The sequence below is a fragment of the Oryzias latipes genome, chromosome 15 (genome assembly GCF_002234675.1).
Source record: "Oryzias latipes chromosome 15, ASM223467v1".
NCBI lineage: Eukaryota > Metazoa > Chordata > Actinopteri > Beloniformes > Adrianichthyidae > Oryzias > Oryzias latipes.
Genome location: NC_019873.2, coordinates 15,396,185 through 15,402,186, shown reverse-complemented (window position 1 = coordinate 15,402,186; position 6,002 = coordinate 15,396,185).

The following is a 6,002-nucleotide window of genomic DNA, read 5'->3' as shown; positions in this document are numbered from 1 at the left end:
AAACACACACACACACCTATATATATATTTATGTGTGTGTGTGCCTTCGGACCTTCGGACATAAAGCGACTGCTAAAGAGCATGTTAATAAAAGACAATTCCTGAATATTATTATTCCTATTCGACCCTAAACTGCAATATCCCAAACCGCAACCGCATACCGTCTACCGGCCAGCCAGCTGCACGAACGCCGGCATGACAAGCAAAAGAGCTCTGCAGCGGAGCTAGGAGCTTTGTCCTGTGAATCGCTGTGGTATGGCGAAGCAAAAAGCTTGGGCATCCTAAATCTTATGATATTTTTCTTATATTCATCGAGACAATAATAAATTGATCATTCTTGTTTTTCTTTTTCCTTTCTTGAACGAATGTGGGTCACAGAGACACGAAAGTAACCGCTGAAAGCGGCTTTTGCGGCAGGACGGAGAGCATATCCGTGTTTATTAACGACTTATGACGTGATTAATTTTTTTGTTCGCACAAATTAATTATTTCGTTAGCACAAACTAATTATTTTGAGGGAACAAAATAGTATTTTGTGGGAACAGATTATTATTTCGTGGGAACAAGATAATAGTTTGTGGCAACGAAATATATTTTATTTTTTCCATGTCAGGACAGGGGCTTCGTATGAAACAATTGAAAATATGTCATATTGTAGGTTCTTCAAAGTAGCCACCTTTTGCTTTGATTACTGCTTCGCACACTCTTGCCATTCTCTTATGCTACAGAATCGCTTCCATATTCTCTTGATGAGCTTCAAGAGGTAGTCACCTGAAATGGTCTACCAACAGTCTTGAAGGAGTTCCCAGAGATGCTTAGCACTTGTTGGCCCTTTTGCCTTCTGGTCTTCCTTTCCTGGGGCGGTCCGCATGTGAGCCAGTTTCTTTGTAGCGCCTGATGGTCTTTATGACTGCACTTGGGGACACTTTCAAACTTTTCCCAATTTTTCTGACTGACTGACCTTCATTTCTTAAAGTAATGATGGCCACTCGTTTTTCTGTACTTAGCTGCTTTATTCTTGCCATAATAATACAATTTCCAACAGTCCATTCAGTAGGACTATCAGCTGTGTATCCACCTGACTTCTGCATAACACAACTGATGGTCCCAAACCTGTTTATAAGGCAAGAAATCACACTTATTCACACCTGACAACGTTTCAGGTGACTACCTTTTGAAGCTCATCAAGAGAATATGGAAGCGATTCTGTAGCATAAGAGAATGGCAAGAGTGTGCGAAGCAGTAATCAAAGCAAAAGGTGGCTACTATGAAGAACCTACAATATGACATATTTTCAGTTTTTTCAAATTTTTTTGTTATGTATATAATTCCACATGTTAATTCACAGTTTTGATGCCTTCAGTATGAATCTACAATTTTCATAGTCATGAAAAAACTCTTTGAATGAGAAGGTGTGTCCAAACTTTTGGTCTGTACTGTATATTTCTTTGCATTATTAAATTATAGAATTAAACCATTCCTTAATCAAGAAATTGGTTTTAATCTTGTAATCGCTTTGATTTAAACTGACTTAATCTTGATTAGTGTATACATGCAGATGTTTAGTCATAACCCATCTCACTTCCTTGGTCAACAGCTTATACTGACTTATACTTATAGTGACAAAACCTTTAAAAATTCAGGCACAACTAACTGCCTGCATCACGTTTCCTAATGCCTTTTTTTATTGTTTTTCTGTTGTTATAATGGTTTTGTTCTATTTAATCTATGGTGCATTTTTGCTAAATTAAGTTCCGTGTGTTGAGTTTTCTCAATTGAGCTTTTTTTTCTCATCAAATCTGGTTAAAATGTATAAACTGCAGTTGATCCGCATATCTGTCTCAGTGAAGATGATGCAACAACAAACCATGTTCCTGCAACGGGAGGCTTGACATTGCAATGCTGCTCTCATGTAAGCAGTAATGCTAGGAAACAACACAAAAACAGGCTTTCAAATTTCATGCACACACACGCTCTCTGAAAGCCACTATTTTACTTTCAATAACAAGCTACTTTCCTCTGCTGCACTTAAATATTGAAAGTAAAATAAAATGAAAACCTGAAAATAATAAACTAAATATGAGTAAGGCCATACATTAAATGGTCTTTAAAAGTGATTTTCTTACTACACATTACACTAAAATTGATTTAATTAGGTTTTTTTCTGTGCTATACCTGTGCCTACAAGGCCACTTCATAAAACTATATACATTAGAGTGTTTTCTTTATGAATGCACTCATATTACACAATTTAATGTTATATTAGAATTCTTTAGGACTTTCTCACAGTTTATTTCTATTCCCTCTGACATTTGTAAATAAAAATTTTAAATTTAAACAAAACAAGTTGTAATAGTAATCAAAACACAGGAAGGGTTCAATGCAAACTTAAATGTATTTGTTAATTTGTTTGCGTCTAGACAATGGGAAGTACCCGGAAAACCAACTTTAACCACAAAACACTGACAAACTCGAACCAAACTTGTAATATAAAGTGGCCACCTTCAAGATTCGGAGAAGGACTCCTTTCTGACAGTAGACACTGCGAGACACTGAAATTTGATTAAAAACTGTAACAAAAAAAGACTTGGATATAAATTTGGAGGTATCAGCAGAATTTGAAGGTAAGAAAACATAAAACATATTATTACATGATTACAATGCTAAATTGTATATTTCATAAAAGAATGACTGAAAGTCATCACATCTGCCAAAACTGTGCTACTAACAAATGTTAAAACCTAAATGCTCACATCCCATTTAGCTTTTTCTAATGCCTACATTACGGAAGCAGGCATATTCTGATAAGATCGTCTATGTTAGCTGCTAAACAAATGAGGTTTGTGTGCATTTAGTGTTTCCTGTGAAGACAGAATGATCAGTTGGAAGATAGTATCTGTTATGACAGCATGGACACTGTTCATCGATTTGTCTGCAAATGAGATGGGAAGATGGGATTCTATGGAAAGGATGGGATTTTTGTGGTGATGAGCAACACACGCTGTCTTACTGGATGTCAGAACAGTGATGATTCTGGAAAACAAGTAACATTGGAATGTCCTATGTAGGTTTAAGTGACTTAATCTGGCATTCACAATTGCTTCACTCCAGTCATGCAACAAGGCTGCAGTCTATTCAATCAACTGGCAAATTAAAATGTGCAATATTTCAGGACAGCAAAACTTATTCGTATATTTTATTTTTTGTTTTTAAATAAAACTTACCAGAAGTCCGGCAGAATAGGCCCAATTGATCTTATAACTGTTATTCACAGTTTAGTTTTAGAAAAGTGTTTATTTTTCACAGTACATGCAGTTTTGATTTAAGTGTTATTTATTTTTTGGCAAATAAAGTGAGTTTGGGTATTTCACGGCATTACATTATTAAATTCCTACTTTTTTGCATATAGACACCTTTTTATCTGAAATGACAAGTAGAGTTACTCAAGTTTCCTTTTGAGAAATTCGTAGCTGGTATGACAGTTTCTTAAAATCTTTCTTTGATTGTAGCAGTAGCAGTGCAAAACTTCCGAATCTTGCGTCAGCCTTTTTCTCTCACACGTCCTTTCCAATATATGAAAGACTTGGTGTCATAGAATTCCAACCAAATTCAAACCTCAATTATTAATTTCTTCTCCATGATCAATTTATAAATGGTTGGCACTTATGAGAATTAAAACAGATGCCATCCATACATCACTACCAACCGGGTTGATCAAAGTTCGACTGGTTTAACTTTCAATGCGCGTTCAATGACAGCAGATTTTGTACATACCGCCTTAAATCGGACTTGAAACTTGCATAGTGATGCCTGAATGCGAGAGTTCTGAATGTGTAAGCTCGAAACACTCATTTATGCAAATTTTTAAAGACTTCTCATTGGAAGTGGTAGCTTGAATTTGCTTGAATGTGCATCTACAATTTTATCATGAAACCGACAATTTTAAGAAATCTTGTGACATCTCTCTGAAAATCTGTCACACTCTTACCTAGTGGGACACTAATCTGTTCCAGCAAAATGAGGGAAAAAGGAAATCTAAATTAGTCCACAAAATCTAGAAATCTTGAAAACTTCAACTCTCCTGGTCTAAATCAACCTGATGTCCAAATCTGCAAATGCCTGTATTACTCCACATCACATAGTTCTTGGATTTCTGACATGTTGTTTGCTGTCCCATTGTCCTCTGTTTTTGACAGCTATTGTTGGGTCCTGAATAATATTGGCTATCTGGATTGCCAGCTTCCAAGCTGGTGGTAAGTTCTTGCACACTAACCCATGAGCAAAATCAGGTAGAACATCAACTTTGGCTTTATGGTTGTGAGGTGAGATTACTCACCCCTACAAGCATTATTACTCTGAGTTCCTTTTAGACTTACATGAACATTTCATATTTATCATAATTGTTCATTAATTTAAAAGTCTCAGAAAACCACTAAAATACCAACGTAATTGACATTAAATGGTTCAATTGTATATTGGGTGACTTAAGTCACTTCAGTGTTACAAGTGACTGAGGCTGCAGCATCCTAAATATGCCTCAGTTTGACCTCAACACCCTCTGTGTGCATTAAAAAGACAGACTAGTGAAAGGTACATGTAAGGAAATTATACATGAACAGTAAAAAGTGGTAAGTTGTAGGAGACAGGTCTTGAAACAAACTATTTTAAAACGACAAAGTGAAACCAAGTTTAGAAGTACTTCCTGCAAAAGGTGGCTTTGCTCAAATATTATAATCTAAACAAATTGAAAAATGTTGAGTTCCATTTCAGTCTAAAATTGTTGTATCGTATGTGTTCCTGTTAACTCGTTTAAGTAACAGTCCAAAGACCCAATTAAAAAAAAGAAGCAAGGGCTTCAACTCCTAATTTAGAGAGATTCTGGATGACATTGGAAACAAGTCAGTTAGACATATTGCCAATAAAAAAAAAAAAAATTCCAAAATATGAAAAACGTCATGCAAAACCATGTGGATAGTCTATAATTCACATAAAGTCCTCTTTATGATAACTAAGTTTTTGTAACTTTATTCTGTGTGCTAAATGACATGCTGAAAATTTTGAATTTATTTTTTAGGGGGTCGTAGCGGGTATAGTAGTGGGGGGTGGAGCTGTGGTTGCGCGGTGATCTCTGGGCTGCTTGGGTCAGGTGCTGGGGCTGGCTTGCGGAGACGGGGCTCCGGCTGGGTGGAGGGTGGCTCATGGGTCCTCGGGGCCCTGGCTTCGTCCTTGGCCCGCGTCTCGGTGTCCGGCACTCGGTGTCCGGCACCCGGTGGCCTATCCTGTGGCCTGGGGGCCCAGACGCCAGGTTTGCCTATGCCTCCCGGTGCCGGGTGCCTGGCTGGGTGGGTGGGCGCAAATAAAGTCATCTATTACCAAATTCTAGTCACTTACTGTTCCTTCTTTAGAATAGTAAAAAGAAATCCAGAGCAATATTTATGATGCAAATGCTTATGATTGGCATCAAAGTCATGCTGTATTTGTGTAAATGTATAGCACCAACTAAAACTACACATAAATTTCCAAATTTGACTCAAACCAGGAAATACCAAATGTTGCGGTTCCTTAAAAGAGCAATAGGCAGGCTGCAAATGGAGGAAATTTCCCCTAAAATCCCAGGTTAAAAACCAAATAAGACTCTAAAAATCAGTCAGTCCATCAATCAGTCAATTAATTATAACAAAAATGTTGACTCGACTACCTTCAGATATGTTTTTTTTTCTGTGGCAGATATAGTTATGCAAACTTGTGTTTCTGAAGACACTGTACTTTCCAACCTTCCTAATACAACACTCATACGCACAAAGACACACATATTTAAAGAAAAAGAGAAAGAAAATGAAACTTAAGCAAGGTTTTAAAGTTAACTAAAGATTTATGAGGGAAGGCACCAAGGAGAAGTTAACAAATACAAAAATCTTCCATTGAATATGTCCTGCTCATGACCATGAATCCATCAAGTATAACTGTAAAAAATAAAAAAAAAGATTTGAAAGATATACAAA